General features: G+C 45.6%; 1 protein-coding gene and 1 pseudogene across 1 annotated transcript in view; one reads left to right on the top strand and one right to left on the bottom strand.

Moving 5' to 3' along the window:
• The window catches only part of LOC126253268 (netrin-3-like), a 474,694-nt gene that overhangs the window by 63,902 nt on the left and 384,514 nt on the right, over nucleotides 1–26,278 (bottom strand). The gene's annotated exons all lie outside the window — the stretch shown is intronic.
• Nucleotides 18,436–18,553, top strand: LOC126254305 (5S ribosomal RNA; annotated as a pseudogene).

The following is a 26,278-nucleotide window of genomic DNA, read 5'->3' as shown; positions in this document are numbered from 1 at the left end:
AATGGCTCTGAGCACTATGGGACTTAACTTCTGAGGTCATCAGTCCCCTAGAACTTAGAACTTCTTAAACCTAACTAACCTAAGGACATCACACACATCCATGCCCGAGTCAGGATTCGAACCTGCGACCGTAGCGGTCGCGCGGTTCCAGACTGTAGCGCCTAGAACCACTCGGCCACTTCGGCCGCCGCCTCTCCTGGGCTCATGACCACATCGGTTGGACCCTAGACGACTGGGAAACAGTGACCTGGTCGGATAAGTCCCGGTTTCAGTTGGTAGGAGCTGATGGTACGGTTCGACTGTGGCGCAACATCACAAAGACATGGACTCAAATTGACAACGAGGCACTGTGCAAATTGGTGGTGGCTGTGGCTCCATAATGACGTGGGCTGTATTTGCAACTGAACCGATCATCGACTGGAAATGCTTAAGTTCGGCTACCTGGAGACAATTTGCAGCCATTCATGGATTTAATGTTCCCAAACAACGATGAATTTTTTAGTGGATGATAATGTGCCGTATCAATGGGCCACAATTTTTCGCAATTGGTTTGAAGAACATTCTGGACAATTCTAGCAAAAGATCTGGCCACCCAGATATCCCAACGTGAATCCCATAGACCATTCATGGGACATTATCGACAGGTCAGTTCGTGCACAAAATCCTGCACCGGCAACACTTTTGCAATTATGGATGGCGATAGAGGCAACATTGCTCAGTATTTCTGCAGGGAACTTCCAACGACTTGTTGAGTCCATGCCACGTCCAACTGTTGCACTACGCCGGGCAAAAGGAGTTACGACACATTTTTGGGAAGTATCCCATGACTCTTTGTCACCTCAGTGTACCACTACAAAAGCAGAAGGAATGGTGAATAAAGTTCTTAAAAGTGTTGTTGAGTGTTTTTTTGCAAATGGCCACGCTGTCAACTACAGAAGGACACAACATATTCAGTTCTGCGCATCTAGACTACTACACTAATGAAAAGTGTAATACGTTGATGGGGAAATAATAACTATGGTCGGACCTTGAAAAAACTTAGGTTCCATACTGATAATAATTTAAACCAGAAAAAACATTTTTAAGTCATAAAACAACATAATTCAGCCACATTTGCATTTGGAATCATTGAAAATCTTTGGGAGAGTATTTTGCATACTTCGCATATTTTCATTCAGTAATGTCAAATGGAATTATGTTCTGAGGGAATTCATCTTTACAAAGAAAATTCTTCATTGCTCAAAAACGTACTGTAAGAATAATACGTGGTGCACACCTGCGATCATCTTGGGTTGGGTTGGGTTGTTTGGGGGAAGAGACCAAACTGCGAGGTTCAAATGGCTCTAAGGACTGTGGGACTTAACATCGGAGGTCATCAATCCCCTAGAACTTAGAACTACTTAAACCTAACTAACCTAAGGACATCACACACATCCATGCTCGATGCAGAATTCGAACCTGCGACCGTAGCAGCAGCGCGGTTCCGGGCTGAAGCGCCTAGAACCGTTTGGTCACAACGGCCGGCAACTGCGAGGTCATCGGTCTCATCGGATTAGGGAAGGACGGGGAAGGAAGTCGGCCGTGCCCTTTCAAAGGAACCATCCCGGCATTTGCCTGGACCGTTTGGGGGAAATCAAAGAAATCATAAATCAGGATGGCCGGACGCGAGTCCAGTGTGCTAACCACTGCGCCACCTCACTCAGTCATCATCTTGCAAACATCTTTCAAGGGATTACGCATTCGACTACTGCTTCACAGTATATTCCCTCACGAAGTCTGTTGTAAATAATCCACTGCGGTTCAAAACGAAGTGTGATGTACATAATTACATTAACAGAAGGAAAAACAACACTCACTTCTCCACAGTAATGTTGCTTTAGCACAGAAGTGTGTACACATTGCTACCACCAAAATTTTTGATCTAGTACACAGTGATACAAAATGTGTGACAGATAGCAAAGCCGGCCGGTGTGACGGAGTGGTTCTAGGCGCTTCAGTCTGGAACCGCGCGACCGCTACGGTCGCAGGTTCAAATCCTGCCTCGGGCATGGATGTGTGTGATGTCCTTAGGTTAGTTAGGCTTTAGTAGTTCTAAGTTCTAGGTTACTGATGACCTCGGATGGTAAGTCCCATAGTGCTCAGAGCCATTTGAACTGATAGCAAAGTTAAGTGTGAAAACAAACTGAAAAAGTTTCTTCTTCATTACGCCTTCTGTTCCGTGGAATAATTTCTGTTTTTGTAACGTGTAAAAGATGGTGGATAGAAGTTACAGACTCACTTCTGTGTATAAAAGAAAACCTTGTAAATGGCCAGCTTGTAGACATATTTAGCCCTACATATGAATTTGTAATGTGTGTACTGCGAATGTAAATTGATTCCTTCCACAGCATAACTATTAACCCTAAAACTGATCAATGGAACATGAAACTAACTAACTAACTAACAGCAATCTGTCAACCAGGAAATGTAAGAGGTGTTAACAGTAAGCTATAGACATACTGTTCAAATCTCTCTCTGCATCTAAATAGGCATTACTTGACGCCGCTGAAGTAGGTTTGCAATAAACTGACACGAAACAGTGCTAATAAGTCTTAAACTGTACTTATTCAACTGCATGTGAGACATACCTTTAATTTTTTTACAGTAACTGTTTCCTGAGGCTTAGAACGCGGACCAAAGCAGATCTTCCTGTTTTCCGTGTCGCCATCCGTTGCTCGATGCGTCTTGAAAGGCTAAGGAGATATCTGACTGATTCTCTGGAGAAACATGCTGTCAACACTGAACTCGCTTATCTTTCGGAAACAGCTGAAGTGTGTATCGTAACCGCGCAACGGCCATACTAGCGTGACGTCATCCGAACAATACCGAAGGTCAGCCCTTGGACCTCCGTGTTAAATCCTACCTGCCGTTCGTCGGACGTGTGGCGTTCTTGTTTCAATACGCTCAAAAATCTATTCAATAGTAAGCGTTCCTCTTTTCTGGCGAAGTTGTTCTAGTTTTTTTTCTGAACTTCAATAGCCTCAGTACATTCTGAAACAGTGACGATTGGAATTTGACAAAACTTAAGTGTCGTAGGCAACGAGTTCAGCAGAAAAGAGGAAGGACGTACACATCTTATGAGACACAGCATTATACAACAAACTGCGTCAACTCGTAAGGTGATGATTTTGAGGTTACGTCTGTGCATACGCAACTGAGAAAAAGATTTTTTGTTTTCCCATACACGTTTTAACTTATTTTACTGACTGAACTTATGTAGCGGCATGTTTTGATGTCTTTCACATATATGACGAAAAATATCGATACTGCCACTAAAGAAGCCTCAAGGTAAGGTGAAATGCGTCAGTTGCACATAGAACTAACCCAGAAATTTGGTAATTATATATTACTAGCAAGTGAGGTACATAGACCAATAATACTGAACCACCACCTCTGTTCTAGTTGTCGCCAATAGTGTGGGCGATCATGGTTTACGATGGATCACCACCGCTTTCGGTGTATCGTGAAGAGAATCTCAGGATGTTGTTGTGGTAGTTAGTTGTTTCGGGCGCTCAGCATCGTGGTAATCAGCGCCCTTGGATGACAGGACGAGTCGTTGTTCTCATTAAACGAAAAGCGGATGCCCTCAGTCCAAATGCTAATTACTCTAAATTCTCTGCTGTATGCTCTCATATTTTATTTATGTCTTGATACATTTTCTACGTTTTCACCGTGGTCCATGGTATTCTACACAAACATTCAGCTATCACTACTGTCGATATTTTTCCTTGAATTCTAAAAGTCAGTGTACCAACATTAAAAATTAATACTAATTTAGGTTTCACGAGTAAGGATGAATATAGGTGGTACTGAGTGATGTAGTACTATGTGATCTCACACTGGCGGCAGTAGTGTGACAGAGGATAAATAAACAATTATGTCAGAAAACGGCACACTATAGGGTGTCCCAGAAATGTTGCGACAACCGTTATGTGAGGTACATCATAAGGATTGCGAATTGCGTAGCAACCCATGACCGCAAACGTTAGGGGTAAGTGGTAGCAGACGAAGTAGCTTTGAAAGGAAACAAGTGAGGGAATTGCGGAATGGGGTGTACTGTCGGTGGTCCGTGTCTTCCGAACACGATTTGTCGACGTCGTAACTCGGCGTCTTTGTGAGTTATGTTTATTACTGCGACACTACGGCCGTCCTTTCGATGTTATCTAGTCGATGTCTACCACTTTCTGTGCTTCAGTACACCATCTTCAGGCCTTAACTGACGCTGAATGGATTCATTCCAATCGTATACACGATTGCATCAGTGGCCAACATATATATGAACTCGTTTTCGCAGACTACATGTAACAATGACGTTGTGTCCCCAACCATCAACTTGAGTTGTTTCCTGAGGCTGTTGGCTTTGCTGACAGGGTCCCATATTTCGCGACCAGTCTCAGGAAATACCTGACGAAACGCCGAGTTACGACCTGGTAGCATCGTGTTGGGAAGACGCGGACCACCAGTAGTACACCCGATTCTACGGGATGACAACGAATCGCCAGGAAAGTCTAAGAAATCATGTTATAAGAGAGTGATTCATTTGAAACATTTGTTGTACATAATGAGAACACGTGGTGTACAACATGGATCTAGCTATAAAGCTACAACAGATGCTCGAAGTATGCAGCATAAGACGCCACGCACGTCTAATACCGACGGGGCATTGACTGCCGGACACCCTCGAACACACTGGGAGTGTCTTTGATTGTGGCAATTGCTTGCGACGAGGTCCATTCCAGACTGCTCAGGATCGCGATACAGGAGAGTTTTCGTGGCTCCTCATACAAGGAAATCACCTCTCGAAAAACCCGGTGAGCGTGGGGGCCACGCCCAATCCATCGACGCGGGAATGACCTGTTCAAGTGCCTACAAACAGCCAGTCTAAAATGAGCAGGTACCGCATCACGTTGGAACCACAAGCTGCGCGTCACGTTTGCAAGAACATCTTCAAGTAAGCCGGAAAGAACCTGTTGAGGCGTAGCGCCTTCGCATCGCTCCTGTCACTTCTTATGACGATATCGTTATAGGCATGAGTCATCGACAGATGTCACAAGCTGACATGGACCTGAGTTACAGAGCTGCATGTAGTTGTACTAGTAGGCAGCAGAGGTCAGCAGTTGACGGACAGTGCTAGCAGTCGTAGTCAAAACAATGTTGTAAAGTTATGTTTGATTAATATTTAATGTATTTGCAGAATTATAATTGTTTTATATGCGTAGTAATTAGCAGTGTGAGTGTTGTATGAGTGAAGAAGAACAGAAGTAAATGAAAATTGTTTTTTTTATTCACGAAGTACCGGTTAAACAATACAGGGGATTTACTATAATTAAATGTGCAGTCAGTTTATGGTATCAATGAATCGTGAGTAGAACACAAATTAATCGGTAATTTCAGAAGTAGTGATTTTTTTTTGTTATGATTTTAGGGCGCAAAACTGCTACAGTCATTAGCGCTCGGTCTGTGACTTAGGAAAAAGTAAAAAACGAAACTGGAAACCAGCAGAAATGGGAACGAAACTCAAAAAATTGGAGAAACTAAAAATGGAAGGAAAGCTTAAAAAACACTATAGAAGGGGGTTGGTTGTCCCAAAAGAAGCTTCAAATGTCTGACGTCACCTCACTGGCACTAACAAACTCGAGAACGCGATCGGCTGAGCGCGTGTCATCTGCTAAAATGGAAGATATATCAGGCGACAGCAGTAGACGCACGCGTAACGGAGTAAAATAGGGGCACTCAAGTAAAAGGTGTCTTACCGTCCACAGCTGAGAGCAGTGGGGACAGAGTGGGGGAGGATCACCACTTAAAAGATGTCGATGGCTAAAAAGACTGAGCCCTATCCGGAGTCTAGTTAAAATTACCTCCTCCCGACGACGAGTTCGGGAGGAAGAGGTCCAAGCACAGGGAAGAGCTTTCACGTCCCGCAATTTATTATTGGGAAGTGTCGACCAATGTGCGTGCCATAAAAGAGTAACACGACGACATAAAAAACTCGGTAGATCGGCGAAGGGAATCGTGCGAATAGCTGGCTGAAGAAGAGAGACTGCAGCCTTGGCCTCTATATCGGCCGCCTCATTTCAACAGATACCAACGTGTCCTGGGATCGAGGGGAACGCCACAGAGACGCCCACCAAGTGGAGCAAGTGGAGGCAGTCCTGAATCCGGTAGACCAGAGGGTGGACAGGGTAGAGAGCTTGGAGACTGAGGAGAGAGCTGAGAGAATCTGAACAGTTAACATACTGTATCCGCTGATGGCGGCGGATGTATTGGACAGCCTGGAGAACAGCGTAAAGCTCCGCAGTATAAACCGAACACTGGTCGGGAAGCCGAAATCGATTTGGGGTGTCGCCAACAATATAGGCACTCCCTACACCTAACGATGTTTTCGAGCCATCAGTGTAAATAAATGTGGCTTCTTTCATTTGTAGACATAGAGCAGCAAATGCCCGACGATAAACAAGTGAAGGGGTACCATCCTTGGGGAAACTGACAAAGGTCACGGAGCAGGCAGGTCCGGGTACGGAGCCAAGGCGGTGCTGTACCCCAAGTTGTCAAGAAGGTTTTAGGAAAGCGGAAGGAAAGAGAATGGAGCAGTTGATGGAAGCGGACTCCCAGTGGTGGTAGAGAGGAAGGGCGGCCTGCATACCCTAAATCCAAGGAGGTGTCGAAAAAAAGGTCATGGGCCGGATTAGCAGGCTTGGAAGACAGATGGCTAGCATAATGACTCAGAAGGACAGCTCGAAGATCGGACAGCGGAGGTTCAGCAGTCTCAGCATAAAGGCTTTCCACAGGGCTGGTGCAAAAAGCTCCAGACGCTAAACGCAATCCACAGTGTGGACAGAGTCGAGACGCCGAAGAACAGACGGCCGAGCACAGGAGTAAACTATGCTTCCATAGTCCAATTTCGAGCGCACAAGGGCGCGATAGAGGCGGAGAAGGACCACTCGGTCCGCTCCCCATGAGGTACCATTCAGGACACGGAGGGTGTTGAGGGATCGCAGACAGCGAGCCGAAAGGTAGGAAACGTGGGAGGACCAGCACAGTTTTCTGTCAAACATAAGACCCAAGAATTTAGCGACGTCCGAAAACGGAAGGCTGACAGGTCCTAGATGTAAGGAAGGTGGAAGAAACTCCGTACGACGCCAAAAATTAACACAAACGGTCTTACTGGGAGAAAGGCGGAAGCCTGTTGCGATGCTCCAAGAGTGGAGGCGATCGAGACATCCTTGAAGACGTCGTTCAAGAAGGCTGGTCCGTTGAGAGCTGTAGTAGATCGCAAAATCGTCCACAAAGAGGGAGCCCGAGACATCAGGAAGGAGACAGTCCATAATTGGATTTATGGCAATGGCAAACAGTACTACACTTAGCACGGAGCCCTGGGGTACCCCGTTTACTTGGGAGAAAGTACGGGAGAGAGTAGTGGTCACCCGCACTCGAAATGTGCGCTCTGCCATAAATTCGCGAAGAAAAAGGGGCAGCCGACCTCGAAAGCCCCAAGAGAACAGTGTGCGGAGGATGCCCGTCCTCCAACAGGTATCGTATGCTCTCTCCAGATCAAAAAATATTGCTACTGTTTGGCGTTTCCGGAGAAAATTGTTCATGATATAAGTGGGGAGAGCAACAAGATGGTCAACTGCAGAACAATGCTTTCGGAAACCGCATTGGGCAGGTGTTAAAAGACTGTGGGACTCCAGCCACCAAGCTAAACGGCAATTCACCATACGCTCCAAAACCTTACATACACTACTCGTGAGAGAAATGGGGCGATAGCTAGAGGGGAGATGTTTGTCCTTTCCAGGTTTCGGAACAGGAACGACGATAGCGTCCAGCCATCGTCTGGGAAAAGTACTGTCGGTCCAAATTCGATTATAAAGGGAAGGAGGTAACGCACACTATGTGCTGGAGTGCCTTCAACAGAGGGGAGATCAAATCGGACTGACTGAAAATAGGGGAGAACAAAGCGGTCGTGGGGACGCAGCTTTGTTTGCTGAAGACAGAAGATGACCGGCGAGTAGGATCGTAAGAGGGTCGACAATTCATCCCGATTGGCTCGAATGCCGCGGATATTCCGGTGGATAATGGACATAGGGTGGACATAAAATGGAGGAATGTGACCAAGGTTGCCGTCAACCCAACGACTGATCAGAGCTTGCGACCGACAGCGTGGAACGGCATTCAGCCGAAGGCAGAAGATCCTGATCCATAGGTTGTTCAGGAGCAGCTCCTGCCACCAGCGATCGGCCGGTTGATCGGCCGCCAGCAGTGCGCCTCGGCGACACAGAAGACGGCCGAGGGCGGCTACCGCCAGGTGGTGGTGTAGACGAGACACGCCGTGGCAGAGAAGGAGAGGAACTGGGTTTCTTATTAGCCTTCTTGGAAACAGGATGTTTAGATGAAGGAGGAACCGATAGTTGTGAAGTTGGGGTACATAAAAAATCTTCATGAATAGGCTCATTTTTGGAAGTCTTGGTGTCTGACTTTTGGGCTCGAAATTTAGCAGAACCTGATGAAGGGTGAGCCATAGAGTGAGCAGGCGAAAGTGGGGAGGTTGAACTGGCGATCTTTGCGCTGGCCAATCTGATGATCGTTGCACTAAAGGTGAGATCACAAGTCTGCGTGGCCGCCTCCTTTGTTGGCCGAGGAGAGGCAAGGACAGTGCTGTATTTTTCTGTCTGAGGCACAGTGGGCTTTCGACTGGCGAATAATTTTCGAGCAGCAAAGGTCGACACCTTTTCCTTCACTCTGATTTCCTGAATGAGCTTTTCGTCTTTAAAAATGGGGCAATCTCTAGAGGAAGCAATGTTGTCACTCATACAGTTGATGCAACGAGGGGATGGAGGTGGACAAGCACCGTCATGGGCATCCTTGCCACACATAACACATTTGACCGGATTGGAACAGGACTGGCTGGTGTGATTGAACCGCTGACACCGATAGCAACGCTTAGGGTTTGGGATGTAAGGGCGAACGGAAATTATCTCATAGCCAGCTTTTATGTTCGATGGGAGTTGAACTTTGTCAAATGTCAAGAAGACAGTACAGGTTGGAATGATGTTCGTGTCGCCGGCCAGGGTGGCCGAGCGGTTCTAGGCGCTACAGTCTGGAACTGCGCGACCGCTACGGTCGCAGGTCCGAATCCTGCCTCGGGCATGGATGTGTGTGATGTCCTTAGGTTGGTTAGGTTTAAGTAGTTTCAAGTTCTAGGGGACTGATGACCTTAGAAGTTAAGTCCCGTAGTGCTCAGAGCCATTTGAACCGTTTTTTTTTTATGTTAATGTCAACCCTTTTCATGACTCTATGAACAGCCGTTACGCCCTGGTCAGACAGGTAGTGTTGAATTTCCTCGTCGGACAATCCGTCGAGGGAGCGTGTATAAACGACCCCACGTGAGGAATTTAAAGTGCGGTGCACTTCCATCCAGACAGGGAAGGTGTGTAGCAGTGAAGTACGCAGCAATTTTTGTGCCTGGAGGGCACTGACTATTTCTAACAAGGTGCCATTTCGTAATCTGGAACAAGACTTTACAGGACCTGCAATTGCGTCGACACCTTTCTGAATAATGAAAGGGTTGACCGTGGAGAAGTCATGACCTTCGTCAGACCGAGAAACAACAAGGAACTGTGGCAACGATGGAAGGGCTGTCTGTGGCTGAGACTCATTGAACTTACGCTTGTGAGCAGACATAGTAGAAGATGAGGAAACCATTGCGAAAGTATCCCCCATGATTTCCGGCGTCTCCGATGGCGCGCTCCTTCCTTGTGGGGGCCCTCTCTGAGGGCACTCCCGCCTTAGGTGATTGTTCATACCTCAGGTCACACCTCCCGAGAAAAAGACGGAGGGACCAATCGGCACTTTCGGAAGGTATCAGCTCGGGTAATCACCCCTCCCTGGGCCTGGCCGTTACCAGGGGGTACGTACGTGTCCTACCTGTCTACCCGGGGCTGGGAATTACGCGTTACCCCGTCACCGGCTACGCACGGAAATGCGTGGGTCGGCCTTCAGACACGCACAGGGAGGAAAAAAGAGAAAGGGAAAAACAAAGGGAAAGGAAAGAAGAGAGGTCTCAAACGCCGCAGCGGAGAAAAGGGCAAAGAGAAGAGGTAATTTAATTGATTAAATTAGTTAAGTCTCATGAGCTCTCATTTTAACAGTTCCCCTAATAGTCATAAGAGGCATGAAATGTTTTAATGTTTTATTGTTACAGTCAAGGACCAATACGAGCTGAACGGATCGTGGTGTGGAGACGCAATGGCCGAATACAATTAGTATTCTGCCATTTATTCGTTTGTAACTAGCTCCAGGGTCCCTCAGATTAACTGCCAATCATCACGAAGCGTTTTGCAAACGTGAATGCAAGCGCGGAACCTTAAATGATCTGGCCACAGTCTCCAAGCCGTGATTCAATTTCGCCCGTAAATAACAGAAACCGGCCCCGCAGAAGTAATGGTGGTATCAAAACATGTAAACTTCTCTAAATTTTACTAAACTTTCTAGAAGTTAATACGGTAACTAAAAAAAATGCCTCCACCATCAACAATGCCGTCTGCTCCAGTTAATTTTAACAGTTTTCTTTCCAGTGAATAATTTCAGTTTCTGCTTAAAACCGAATTTTAGCAATCTTGGGTGAGCAGACGCGTCACCACCCCCTATAGAAGTTTGTCGCAACATTTCCGGGACACCCTGTACGTTCTGTACAAAGCTTAGGTACCCGTAACGATTCACAATCGAGTTGCAGTGTCCAAAAAGTTATGAACAAGTGTAATCGCAAATATTGATTATTACCAATAACATTTCTGTGCAGGCATCCACTGACAACTTTAAGATACTTGGGAGAAACTTCACGATATGCATACGCAGCTGTACTTGCTTTTTTCTCCCTTTTTTCCATGAGTACGTGCAGAATGGATCAGCCTTCACTGATGTTGACAGATGAACAATCCTTGACAGTGCCTACCACTCATGGTGGTGAAACGTCAGGAAAATCATGGAGCAAATGCCGTCCCAATAGAAAAGCCAACAGGCAATGCGCCAACAAGTGACCACGACAGACTCGACCATTTTGTGAGACGATAACAGAATATCTGCAGCTAACAAAACGCGTGCTTACTTCTGTCGGGCTTAGTCTTAGAACAACATCTGATCAAAAATATCCGGACACCCCTACGGTATGCAGAATTCACCATTAGACGTCACTAGAGGTGGACCCTCCAGGGAAAGAGGCGGGAGTACTGGTTGTCAGTAATGAAGTAACAGGTGGGTCAGGAGAGCTTAGTGACTTCGAATGTGGGCTAGTTTACATCTAAATCTGCAAACACACTCTGCAAATCACACTTATGTGCCTGGTAGAGGGTTCATCGAACCACCTTCACAATAATTCTCTATTATTACACTCTCGAACAGCGCGCGATACGCCTATGTTTTGATGATGTTCATCCCAAAACCTGTATCACGTCAGTGACAATCTGTTCCCTATTTCTCGATATTACAAAACATGCCGGTCTTCTTTTAATTTTATCGATGCACTCTATTAATCCTATCTGGCAAGGACCCGCCACCGCGCAGCAGTACTCCAAAAGAGGACGGACAAGCGTGGTGTAGGTAGCCTCTTAAGTAGATCTATTGCATCTGCTATGTGTTCTGCCTATAAAACCCATTCTTTGATTCGCCTTCCCTACAGCATTTTACCAAGTGGACACCTTGCAAAGAGCCTGGCGGACAATGAGAAGCGTGCTGAAAACTGATGGGCACCTGCAGCTACTGGGACGGAGCACAGACACAAAAAACATCAAGAATGCACATGTGGATGCGTGTGAATCTTGTGGATGGCAGGAGCCGTTTTTACCTGCCTTAAAAAGCGAGAACGTGTCGAGAATTCAGGTACCTCACAGGCATTGGGGCAGGGCATAGACAGAATCTGCTAAGCATTGGCACAGGAAGGTGTGCGAGACTGAAGAGCCTGCTTAATTTTTTTTTTTCTGGACAGTAAGGACGTTGCTTGTAAATCACGAACCCAGCCCGCCTGGTTGGCCGTGCCACCTAACGCACGGCTTTCCGAGCGGGAAGGGGCGCATGGTCCCCGGCACGGATCCGCCCGGCGGATTTGTGTCGAGGTCCGGTGAACCGGCCAGTCTGTGGATGGTTTTTAGGCGGTTTTCCACCTGCCTCGGCGAATGCGGGCTGGTTCCCCTTATTCCGCCTCAGTTACACTATGTCGGCGATAGCTGCGCAAACACGTTCTCCACGTACGCGTACGCCACCATTACGCTATCACGCAAACATAGGGGTTACACTCGTCTGGTGTGAGACGTTCCCTGCGGGAGGGGGGGGGGGGGGGCGGGTCCACCGGGGGCCGAACCGCACAATGATCCTGGGTTCGGTGGGGGCGGCGGAGGGGTGAAGTGGACTGCGGTAGTCGTTGTGGGGCTGTGGACCGCTGCGGCTGCGGCGGGGACGAAGCCTCTCCGTCGTTTCTAGGCCCCCGGTTAACGTACAACACAATACAATACAATACAATACAAATCACGAACCCGGCAGATTATTTGGCGAAGCTCATACATGAGACTGTCTGGGTCTGACGTAGAGATAGCCTTTACAAAGAAGTTTTGTGTGGCTGTTCCCACAGTAACTAAGGAATGCACAAAAACTTCAGAACAATACGTGACGAATGCTGGGAGCAGCGTTGACAGTGAAAACGTGAGACTGATTACAAGTCACACACCAGTGCACAAAAGGAAGTAAATCGCCATTGTGCGCTGGGAGGCACGGTCAATGGGCGGCATTGCAAATTTACTCCTCTAATGGAAACGCCGAGAGGAGGGACACTTCGAGGAGTCGCTGAGCTTACCAAGGTGATGAGAAGGGAAGAAGATCCGTGCTCGCTAAGAAAATTGGATAAGGAATCCCGCCTTATGCAAGATACCTTTGGAGTTTCGTTTTACCCAGACATACCGCCGGCCTGTGAAAACCGTCGTTGAACGCTGTGGGCTATCGAAAAACCATCTACCTTCTGTTCTGCGGAAAGTTTAGCGTGTGAAAGGAAGGAATTTCAGGGTTACGAATACTGCAGACCTCGCCCGAGTCGGGCACGAACTGAAGGCGAGGAACGAAAACATAGCGAGTAACGAAATGTATGACTTGCTCCGCCGAGAATAAGAAACTGGAGGAACACAAAAACTAGAAAGCCGGCGTGAACGTACAGGTAAGAACACAGGCGAGTAACGATACGGTTCCGTTACGGAAAATACCGAGTTGGGCACCAACTGGGTGCGGGGAAGAACATTTGTCAGTAACAAAACGTTACAGGCGGTAACAAAACGCTACTTCGAGTCTCGAGGAATAGCCATTAATCAGTAACGAATACTTCGGATGTGCAACAGTCCTAGAGGTTGAGTTCTACTAGAGGCAAACATTGCCTCATTGGATATCTCGGCAACGCATTATCCGATTGCAGCAAACGAGGTGTCTACGGATACATCTCGTAGAACTGTATCGGACTGTGATATCTGATTCACTGAAATTATTCACATACTTAAATGAGAGGCCGAAGAGTGGATTTCGCGCAGTTGAAACACCCTTTCTTACCACATAAATAAAGCAGCATTAAAAGTAGCGGCAGTATTGTAAACGTTAGATATATAACAAATAATTTAATGAATAATCCAAACTGTTTGTTAATATTTACACTTATAAATACGAAAACGGAGGAAGACCATAGAAATTACTGTTTATAAATAAACTATGGCAAATAATGAATAACTGATAACAGCACAATATTTCTCGGAAAATTTCCCTGTGGTGTGGTGCATCGTAAGTTTGTAAAAGGTTAAAATTAATTCCGCAATTTTCACGTTCAATAGTTTAACTGGGTTCAGCGGTGCTTGATCGAGGTTTTCTGGGTGAACAGCGTCAGTTTAGTGGGGATTTAGGTTAGGACGCAGTTGGAGGCGGTCAGGCTGCATCAGTCTGTGTTTTATCAGATGAGGCGTGAAACAGTCGCTCATTCGTGTGTGTGAATTATCCAGAGTTCCTACTTTCAGACATAGACATTTTTCGGCGTCTGATAAACTTGTTACTTTTCGGGTTGCGTGTTATACATATAAGGTTTCGGTGTGCAGCCATTGTGGAATTTATAGGCTAATATACTGCGGAACTTTAACGGCTTTCTAAAGATAACTCGCGCAGTTAATCGTCGCTCATTCCGTTGACTTCAAGATCTTTAAAAAGTCGGCGAGGTTCTGAAATTAATTTACTGTAAACTGTGACTTTTGATTTTTCTATGTTCTTATTGGAAATAAACTCGAATTTGTGAAACTTGAAAAATTTTGGAGGGCGTTCGTGATTCTTTGCATAACAAATCCTGCTTGCATTTGTATCAAATAACTTTGTGGAATAATGGGTACGTTGCGACGAATGCGCCCCACAGACGAAACGTAGCCAAACTTGTAAGTCCGACCATATTTACGGGAGCCCATTGAAGTGTTTGTGTTGCGTTATGTGTGGGTAAACCTTTTCGAGCAGTAGCACGTGAGTAAAAAAATGGCTCTGAGCACTATGGGACTTAACTTCTAAGGGCATCAGTCCCCTAGAACTTAGAACTACTTAAACCTAACTAACCTAAGGACATCACACACATCCATGCCCGAGGCAGGATTCGAACCTGCGACCGTAGCGGTCGCGCGGTTCCAGACTGTAGCGCCTTTAACCGCTTGGCCACCACGGCCGGCAGCACGTGAGTACTCCGAGCTGATATAGAACTTGTGAACAGTTTAGGACTTTGATTTTCGGCGCGTTGATGAAAGAGATTGTATTTTATTTCGTCGTCCACACCACATCCGCATTCCCATACAACCCATGCGGTTGCAAGGTGCATGCCCCCACTGTTGAATGCTAGCAAGTTCGGAGGCAGCCATTGCGTCAGACGTTGACTGAGCGACGAAATTGCGACAGACGTGCATGGCTGTTCGCACACTTGTGCCATTCTTCCGTTCGCCGCACTCCTTGCGCTGCAAGGAAACACGCTACACTCCTTGTTCTTCTTCTGATGCGTCCATGCGGTGGATGGTTGACGCGCGCTCGTGTCCCTCTAGCGGCGAGTTTGTGTCTCTTACAGGGACCACGCCTTCTTCTGTAGGCCGTGGCATTGCAGCCGTTTCAGAGGTTTTCGTTTCTTTCTGAATGTATCTTATGTTTATAAATCAGTATACTATCTCAGGAAGGTTAAATGCTTGTTTCTCAGAGGCTTCATCAAAACTGAATCCAATGTGTGTTCGAAACTTTTAACTTCCAGACAAAACATTCAAACTCATTGCAACATTTCATAATTTAGTTCTCGACTTGCAGTTTGTTTACTGCACAGTCCACTACCACATTAGTTTTTTTTTCCTTTGCTTTATTGGAAGCAAACGCATTTTTCTACGCAGAAGGTGATAATTTCGTTGAATATTTTATATAGCGTGGATCGGAGGTTGATAGTCCATGCTTTTTTTGCCTCCTCTGTTTCGTTTCTTGTGAAGTAAAACAATTAGACAATTATTTCTGAGATATTGTCTTCAATGGTATATACGCAAATTCCCAATCTACAATGAAAAATATTGATGTAAATACATAAAACTGCGCTCAATCACTTTTTTTTGAAACAGTGATTTATTCATTCCATGAACCGACTTTCGAACCTTTTCAGACTCATCTTCAGATGGCGTATGGGATGTTACACAGTTGTTTCACGCATGATGTTGGGTGCTGGCTAGCGACAGTATGGGCGAGTTTTGTTTTGAATATCCGTCTGTCTGCTTCCTTGTGATGGCCGGTTGATTCCGCTGGATGCCGGCAATGTTTCGTTATCAAAGTGTATATGCATACATATTATGTACAAATGAGGAGTTTTGTGCTACCAAATGGAAGCAGACAGAGGGATATTAACAACAAAAGCCGCCCGTACTGTCGCAAGCCAACATCCAGAATTATGCTTAAAATACTTATGTAACTTTCTGCACACCCTTGACGATGAGCCTGAAAAGGTTCGAAAACAAGTTCATGGAATGAATAAATAACTATTTCAAAAAAAGTGTCTGGTTGCGGTTTTATGTATTTACATTGAATAAACAGTCACAGGTTCTTAAAAATCCTTAATGGATAAGCTTAAAAATATTTATATTGAAGCTGATCTATTTCCTAAACCGGCAAGTGTATACTATCTGATCGGAAGTATGTGGACTCTACTACGTAACGCGGAACTGAGTGTTAGACGACAAAAGAGGCGAACCGCGAGTACGAAAGGAGAAGGGGGAAAAAATGGTTCAAATGGCTCTGAGCACTATGGGACTTAACTTCTGAGGTCATCAGTCCCCTAGAACTTAGAACTACTTAAACCTAACTAACCTAAGGACATCACACACATCCATGCTCGAGGCAGGATTCGAACCTGCGACCGTAGCGGTCGCGCGGTTCCAGACTGTAGCGCCTAGAACCGCTCGGCCACCCTGGCCGGCGGAGAAGGGAAAATTGTATTGTTAGTAGACAAACAGTAACAGCAGAATGAGTCGCTCAGGAGAGCTCGTTGGTGTCATTGGAGGTCGTCCGAGTAACAAATCCATCTGGGACATTTCAAGTCCTCTAAAGCTGCATAGGTCAATTGTTAGTGACGTGACTAGGCAATATAAAAAGGAAGGAAGACCCACAAGTAAACAAAGACCCGGCAAAGCTTATGTACTGGAGGACAGGGAGCCCGTCGAGCACTGTGGAGGGTGGCTGTAAAAAATAGCATGAAATCTGCGGAAGGAATTACTAGTGAGTTCCATAGTGCTACTAGCAGTCCAACTAGCACAATGACTGTGTGTAGAGAGTTAAATGGAACATGCTACAATGCCGAGCAGCTCCCGATAACCCACACATTTCTGCAGTTAGTGCAAAGTGACGCTGAAGGTGATGTAAAGTGAGACGCCACTGAACAGTGGATGATTGGAAATGTCACCTGCCATCATATGTTGTGCCAACACGGAACTACGGAGGAGATGGTGTTAGGGGGTGTTTTACGGGTTTAGCACGTGATATCTTTATTGCACTTGAGAAAATACCAAATGCGGAAGGATACCAGCACATGTAACATCATCGTGTACTATGTGCAGTAGTGGAACAGTTCGCAGACGAAGACTGTAGAAGCACGAAAATGCACCCTACCACAATGCAGGATCTGCTATTTAATGGCCTGTGGTTTATAAAATTCCTGGAATGGACTGGTTATCAAGAAGTTCGACCTGGACTCAATGAAACGTCTTTGGGATGAGTTAAAACGTTGGCTTCACTCCAGACCACAAGGGTCCAACATCACTAACTTCTCTCTTTTCCGTTTCAGCCCCTGAGGAAGAATGGGCTCCCATTCCTCCACGGACATTCTGACTTCAAGGGGATAGTGTTCCCAGCATATTTCAAGACATCACAGAAGCGAATGGTGGACACAACCCATTTTAATGTACACTAGGTCTCAAGATACAATTGATCAGTTTAAGCTATAAAATAACCATTAATAAAAGCAAATTTGTTGACTGGTTTTAACTGAATTATCAGCCCGTCAGACTCAAATGTGTTGAAAGCAATTTGAACCGTCGTAGCGAGGTGGAACGAGCATGTGAAAACTGTGGTAGGGAAGGCAAATGGTCGACTTCGACTTGGCAGAATTTTAGGAAAGAGCGGTTCACCTGTGAAAGAGAGCCGGCGAGAGTGGCCGAGCGCTTCTAGGCGCTACAGTCTGGAACCGCGCGACCACTACGGTCACAGGTTCGAATCCCGTCTCGGGCATGGATGTGTGTTATGTCCTTAGGTTAGCTAGGTTTAAGTAGTTCTAAGTTCTAGGGGACTGATGACCTCAGATGTTAAGTCCCATAGTGCTCAGAGCCATTTGAACCATTTTTTTTTTTTTTTGAAACAGAGACAGTATACAGAACGACGGTGCGACCTATTCTTGAGTACTGCTCGAGTGTTTGGGGTCCGTACCACGTCGGACTGAAGGAAGACATCGAAGCAGTTCACAGGCGGGTTGCTAGATTTGTTACCGGTAGTTTCGAACAACACGTAAGTGTTACGGAGATGCTTCGTGAACCCAAAAGGGAATCCCTGGAGGGAAGGCGGCGTTCTTTTCAAGAAACACCGTTGAGAAAATATAAAGAACCGGCATTTGCTGACTGCCGAACAAGTCTACTGCCGCCAACATACATGGCGCGTAAGGACCACGAAGATAAGATACGAGAAATCAGGGCTCATACGGAGGCGTACAGACAGTCGACAGGAGGGGGAAATGACAATTAGTGGTACAGGATACCCTCCGCCACACACCTTACTGTGGCTTGCGGGGTATAGATGTAGATGTAGATATTTCTAAAATAAAAAAAGCATGAAATACACTATGGCAACGGCCTTGCCGCAGTGGATACACCTGTTCCCGTGAGATCACCGAAGTTAAGCGCTGTCGGGCGTGGTCGGCACTTGGATGGGTGACCATCCAGGCCGCCATGCGCTGTTGCCATTTTTCAGGGTGCACTCAGCCTCGTGAAGCCAGTTGAGGAGCTACTCGACCGAATAGTAGCAGCTTCGGTCAAGAATACCATCTTACGACCGGGAGAGCGGTGTGCTGACCCCACGCCTCTCCTATCCGCATCCTCCACCGAGGATGACACGGCGGTCGGATGGTCCCGGTAGGCCACTTGTGGCCTGAAGACGGAGTGCTTTTTAATGAATTACACTATCAAAAACTTGTCTCATCAAAAGTTATCACTTGCTGAATATGCGATTGTTAATTCCTTGAATATTATATTTAATGGGTGTGTCTACGTTATGCGGGATATTCTGTAGTCCTGGTTAAAGTGTTGATGATGTCAGTGATCGTATGCTGGCGCGGCTTCGTCAATGAACTGATTAACGTGGAATCCACCCCGTTAACCCAGTAACGGTAACAGGTGCTAAAGGAGTATTAAAACGCTGTAAGTCATTTGCGGAATGCTGTTAAATACACAACTGTGTGACGGCTCGTTAGCGCGAGCTTAGCCGAAGAGATCACAGCGGCTTTCGGCCCTCCTTGCAGGAGGCGAGCTGTTGCGTCCAGTGTGGGCCGTGCGTGGTAAACGCCGGCCCAAACTCTTCCTGCTATCTGCGTCGCCGTGTGACAAACTGCTTCACTGGTCCTCGTAAAACAGCTGTGTCCCGGATGAGTAATGCGGCTCATTACCGATTCACTTGGCATCCTAATGGAAAGCTCGCGTTTAATGACCCGGGCCACGCTCCGGCGACTGGTATAATCGTCACACGACTGTTATATACGCGTGTAATTATTTCCATAACTGCAGGAATATATCCCGGCGGCGCGAGAGTAAATCCTGCGGCTCGCATGCTCTCCCTGGAGCGATTCTCGGCAATTGGAATCTCCAGAGTAAGGCAGTTTATGTTCTATTTATGGCGTCACTCCAGACGTTCATTATCCCGCCCAGCCGCAGAGCACTCTTCTTCCTCCTACAGAGCGATACAATTTACTCCGCTATATCTTACTCTCGGTAGCGCAACATTCAGCGACAGAGCAGTAGCGAGGTTATACCGAGACACTGGCAGAAACGCCAAAGTTGTCCCCCCCCCCCCCCCCCGTTCCCCCTATAAAACTACCTATCTGTAAATATGCGTAGTCCTGTAGTTAAGCTCTCTAGGTCACAAGTAAAGTCATACAAGAGGTGAAGAATGAGTTTTTTAACCACAAAGTACGCATGACACGCCGGCCAGGGTAGCCGAGAGCGCTAACGCTCTGCTTCCTGGACTCGGGTATGCGCACCGGCCCCGGTGCGAATCCGCCCGACGAATTAACGACGACGGCCGGTGTGCCGGTCAGCCTGGATGTGGTTTTAGGCGGTTTTCCACATCCTCCTAGATGAATACCAGGCTGGTACCCACGCCCCGCCTCAGTTACACGGCTCGCAGACATTTGAAACTTTCACACTATTTCACGATTTACACTAGACGCTGACAGTTGGGGTACACTAACTCCGTCCCGGGGGGTAAGAGGTGGCGGCAGGAAGGGCATCCGGCCACCCCTTAAAATTAACCATGCCAACTCCGTTCTTAACCCTGCGCACAATCCGGGATAAAGGCAGTAGCAAAAGAAAGAAAGAAGAAAGTATGCATCACACGTTATGGAGTTATTTCCATCTACAGAAATCCAAGTGTGAAGGTGGCAGAAGGACAATAGCATTACCAAATGTGTACGTAACATGAGGTGACAGACTACGCATGTTACGTATACAACTGGTAACACTCTTGTTCTTGTGCTACTTTTGTACTTGGATTTCTGAATATGGAAATAACTCTGATACGCGTCATGCTTACTTTGCGATCAATAAAGTCATTGTCATTCTTCACAAGCGACCTAGCCAGGTTAATTAACACATTGGTGGTCGCTTTTTCCGCGCGCTATTCGAGAGTGGAATAAGAGAGAATTATTGTGAAGTTGGTTCGATGAACCCTCTGTCAGGCACTTAAGTGCGATTTGTAAAGTGTCCATGCAGATGTAGATGTAGAACACCTTTCTGCAATTTTTTCTAGACGGATTTAGCAAATTTTATAATTTTGTGCATGCCATCAAAACTCAGAAACGAGTCCCGGTACGATCAAAGGTGTTACATGGTGCGGGAGTCCACTATCCAGTTTTTACCTGAAGCGCGTACTTTTGAAGATCTAAGGGCTGAGAAGTTTCGCCCTCTAGAAATTTCTAGAACATTCCAGAACATTCGAGAGTATTCGAGGGCATTCTAGAGCATTTCACAACATTCCGGAATGTTCCGGAATATTCCACAACGATCCAGGACGTTCTGGAATGCTTGGTAATAGTCTACAACATTCGGGAAGATTCCAGGATCTTCGGTAACATTCAGGAACATTCCAGATAGTTGTGGAATATTCCAGAACATTCTCGAATGTTTTGGAATGTTGTGGAACATCGTGGACTATTCGAAGCCTTTTTGGTATGTTTTAGAATTCGAAGAACAGTTCTCGGTACGTAAAATCTCAAGAGCATATCGACGGGGTGAATTTCTAAAGCAAGCTAAAATTATCTTCTGGGACAAATGCACAATGGGACTTAAGAAATAACTCGAAGTGATGGACGGAACGTTACAAGACTTGCGAGGAAACTCTGCAGTGATGGGCGGAGTTCTACTCACACTCTCACGATATTTTCGACAAACACTTCCAGTTATCGCCTAGCCAACACCAGCAGATGAGATCAATGCATGCTTAGAAACGTCACATCTCTGGCCTCACATACAAATACTACGGCTAACAAAAATATGGGAGTTGAACTATAGAAAGACGAAACAACAGCGCAAAACAACAGTACATTTTGCTCAGCAACTTTTACAAATAGGCAAAGACACATATCCTACTGACCAGACGACAGGCCTCATTAAACTCAACAGTGATTTCTGCAACATAGCCACTGCTGAAAACGAACTCATCGACCAAATTTATTCAAACATTGTTCACAACTACATGAATCCGGACTGGCTATTTGAAACGGCAATTTTGGCAACTAAAAATAATATTGTCGACGATACCAACTTTAATATTCACAAGAAAATTCCCCGGAATGAGATTTTCACTCTGCAGCGGAGTATGCGCTGATATGAAACTTCCTGGCAGATTAAAACTGTGTGCCGGACCGAGACTCGAACTCGGGACCTTTGCCTTGGCAAAGGCAGAAGTGAAGCTGTGGGGACGGGGCGTGAGTCGTGCTTGGGTAGCTCAGTTGGTAGAGTACTTGCCCGCGAAAGGCAAAGGTCCCAAGTTCGAGTCTCGGTCCGGCACACAGTTTTAATCTGCCAGGAAGTTTCAAGAAAATTCCCGTTGAAGAAAGTGTGAGCTTTCCCAGAGAATTTCTAAACTCTTTGCAAATACCCTGCCTTCGACTTAAAACTGGATCTCCGATCATACTACGCGGAAACCTCAACTCACCAAAATTATGCAATGGAACAAGGATGATCGTCAAACAACTGCCGAATAACATAATCGAAGTCGGGCTTATGACTGGAAAGTGCGAAGGACACTCAGTATTTGTCCCCAGAATACTACTGATTTAAAGGACTGCAGTTTTCAATCATACTAAACTACAGTTTTATAATTAACAAAGCGCATGGACAAACTTTAAAATATTGCAGCATCAACCTCAAAGACTCCTGTTTATCTCACAGGTGGGAAATTCGAAAAATTTGTACATATATTTCCCCGGCTAACAAAATTAAAAATGTTGTTTATAAACAAGTATTGTAAATAGGTATAATATGTTTTGAACAAATTTTTTTATCTCTTATACTTTAAAGTTTATCCTTTTATTCCGACTGCCACACAATCTCATATCAACTCCCTTAGTAAAGCCGGGTACCCCAGCTAGTGTTAATAAAATGAAACCATTCTTGAGAATTATTGCTTGAAGGAACTATTGGAGGAAAAATACTGCACACAACAAATTTAAATGTATCATTGTAGTAAATAAATTAATAATTGTGCATCTGCATGTTTTCGTGGCGCAGTGACCGATACGTTAAATGGCTAAAAAAATTGCAGGACTTTTTTTTTAAACATCTAAATTCCATCCACAGAAAAATTCCGCTTGCAATGGAAATCGAAGAGAAGGGGTGTCTTTCATTTTTGGATGTTTTAATTCGTCGCAAAGGTGGGAGCCCCTTGGCAGACGCATTTTATCGGAAGCCGATTTATACGGACATATTTACGTGCAAAAATCTACCATCATCCTTCCCAGACAATGAGAGTTCTCACAGTTCAATGAGCACATCATAGTACTCAGAACGTAGACGTAATAGCATTGACGCAGCAGGAGTAAAGTGCCACTGTGCAGTGGTAACCTGATTGCCTCACTCCCAAGTCATAACTGCGTTGTGGTTTACTGGACAGATACCGACGCATTAGCAGAATGAACTTCTGCATTTAACTTGAGTTTTTCAAGCAAGCGCGTATTGTACGCAACGGATACGGAAGGCGCTACGGATAAAACCGAATGTGGATATGAGGAACGAAGAGAGAGACGTACAGAGATTTAAATTCATGGCTCTCCTGCCGTATGTGGGAAACATGTCGTGGAAAATAAGCTCGGATTCTCACCATGCCCAAAGTTATTTACGTGATCTACCCTTCTTAGCATTCTTTTGTAGCACCACATTTCAAAAGCTTATATTCTCTTCTTGTCTAAACTGTTTACCATCCATGTTTCACTTCCATATCTGGCTACACTCCAAAGAAATACATTCAGAAATGACTTCCTGACACTTAAATTTATACTCGATATTAACAAATTTCTCTTCTTCATAAACGCTTTTCTTGCTATTGGCAGTCTACATTTGATATCTTCTGTACTTCGACTAGCATCAGTTATTTTGCTGTGCAAATAGCAAACCTCATCTACTACTTTAAGTGTCTCATTTTCTAATTTAATTCCCTCATTATCACCCGATTTAATTGGACTACATTCCATTACCCTCATTTTACTTTTGTTGGTGTTCTGACGTTCATCATGTATCCTCTTTTCAAGACACTGTCCATTCCGTTCAACTGCTCTTCCAAGCCCTTTGCTGTCTCTGACAGAATGTCATCAGCAAAGCTCAAAGTTTTTTCACAAGCTACGACACTGTCGCGAATAAATCAGTGACCCTTATATAGCATACATTTCCTTTACTTTATGTCTATGGTCACAAAATCTTATGTCAATAGATTACCGGTTTCGGTCTATAATGAGCATCTTCAGAATTGCAGACAATCTGCTGATGTATTTATTTTCCCATATTTTGCTGCAGAGCTGAAGATAGTAATTACAGACCGAAACCGGTAATCTGTTTACAAAAATTTTTGTGACCACAGACATAAAGTAAAGGAAATTTACTCCAAGTTTTTATTTATTCTCCGTGGGCTTTAATTCCTACTCCAAATTTTTCTTTTGTTTCCTTTACTTCTTGCTCAATATACAGATTGAATAACATTGGGGACAGGCTACAACCTTGTCTCACTCCCTTCTCAACCACTGCTACCCTTTCGTGCCAATCGAATCTTGTAACTGCCATCTGGTTCCTGTACAGATCTCAAATATCCTTTCGCTCCCTGTATTTTACTACCCCAGCCTCCTTCAGAATTTGAAAGAGAGCATTCCAGTCAACAGTGTCAAAAACTTCCTCTTAAGTCTGCAAATTCTATAAATGGAGGTTTGCTTTTCCTTAACCTGTTTTCTAAGTAGAGTCAAAAAAAAAAAAAAAAAAAAAGGTTCAAATGGCTCTGAGCACTATGGGACTCAACTGCTGAGGTTATTAGTCCCCTAGAACTTAGAACTAGTTAAACCTAACTAACCTAAGGACATCACAAACATCCATGCCCGAGGCAGGATTCGAACCTGCGACCGTAGCGGTCTTGCGGTTCCAGACTGCAGCGCCTTTAACCGCACGGCCACTTCGGCCGGCTTAAGTAGAGTCAGTACTGTCTCGTGTGTTCGTGCATTTCTACAGAATCCAAACTGATCTTTCCCGATGTCGGCTTCGACCAGTTTTTCTATTCGTCTGTAAAGAATACGTGTTAGTATTTTTCAACCGTGACTTATTAAACTGACAGTTCTGTAATTTTCACACCTGTCAGCACCTGCGTTCTTTAGAATTGGAATCATCATTCTTGAAGTCTGAGGGTAACTCACTTTGTAGGGAAGCAGCCTACTCACGCTGTAGTAAATTCACATCAGTCTTTCCATTGTGTGCCAGCCAGTCCGCTGTAACTAGCTCTGACGTCATAAATGTTGCGCAATACATTAAAAATCAAGCAAATAACCTAAAACATTTCTAGCATGTCAGGAGTAATACTAAATTAATGTGTGTTGAATATCAGTTCGATAACTTTAGCCATTTTCGAAATTTGGACTTTTTCTGTAAAAATCATTGGCGCAACAGAAAAGAGCTAGAGAGTTAAAAATTTAAAATTAGATTCATTTTTCATAATTATTTAATAAAAACAGTCTTCTGGATCTCACAAATTAAGATTTTAGTGGAAATTCATGATTTTCTGGTTTTCGTCTCAAAACTTAAGGAAGCAAGATAGATTAAGTAGGCTAATAAATAAGGCTAGGATGTTTATATTTAAGTAGAATGGAGATCCGCTATCACCATAAGGATGTGAGAAGTTTCATTTGAATACCTATAAAACTATAGCGATAGCGTATCTCCAAAGGGCCAGTTCAGAGCTCGTCTACTGCGTGCAGTGTAATTAAATTAATTCTCTCGCCCAAAATATTGAACTTAGCCACGTCAAACTTTTATTATGATTACTTACCTGTGTGCTGAATGCACATTTAAATTAAGAGCTTCATCGGCCATCAGCAAAAGAAGCTATGATTTATTCGGTAACCTAATGTGGTGCATTACTAGCCCAGCGGCTAGTCGGGAGAGCCGATTTGATCAGGCGTTCCCTTAGCCGTCCGCACCGCGGCTTTATATACACTCCTGGAAATGGAAAAAATAACACATTGACACCGGTGTGTCAGACCCACCATACTTGCTCCGGACACTGCAAGAGGGCTGTACAAGCAATGATCACACGCACGGCACAGCGGACACACCAGGAACCGCGGTGTTGGCCGTCGAATGGCGCTAGCTGCGCAGCATTTGTGCACCGCCGCCGTCAGTGTCAGCCAGTTTGCCGTGGCATACGGAGCTCCATCGCAGTCTTTAACACTGGTAGCATGCCGCGACAGCGTGGACGTGAACCGTATGTGCAGTTGACGGACTTTGAGTGAGGGCGTATAGTGGGCATGCGGGAGGCCGGGTGGACGTACCGCCGAATTGCTCAACACGTGGGGCGTGAGGTCTCCACAGTACATCGATGTTGTCGCCAGTGGTCGGCGGAAGGTGCACGTGCCCGTCGACCTGGGACCGGACCGCAGCGACGCACGGATGCACGCCAAGACCGTAGGATCCTACGCAGTGCCGTAGGGGACCGCACCGCCACTTCCCAGCAAATTAGGGACATTGTTGCTCCTGGGGTATCGGCGAGGACCATTCACAACCGTCTCCATGAAGCTGGGCTACGGTCCCGCACACCGTTAGGCCGTCTTCCGCTCACGCCCCAACATCGTGCAGCCCGCCTCCAGTGGTGTCGCGACAGGCGTGAATGGAGGGACGAATGGAGACGTGTCGTCTTCAGCGATGAGAGTCGCTTCTGCCTTGGTGCC

The sequence above is a fragment of the Schistocerca nitens genome, chromosome 4 (assembly GCF_023898315.1).
Source record: "Schistocerca nitens isolate TAMUIC-IGC-003100 chromosome 4, iqSchNite1.1, whole genome shotgun sequence".
NCBI classification, from domain to species: domain Eukaryota; kingdom Metazoa; phylum Arthropoda; class Insecta; order Orthoptera; family Acrididae; genus Schistocerca; species Schistocerca nitens.
The sequence above is the reverse complement of the archived record's forward strand: the minus strand, read 5'-3'. Positions and strand labels throughout refer to the sequence as shown.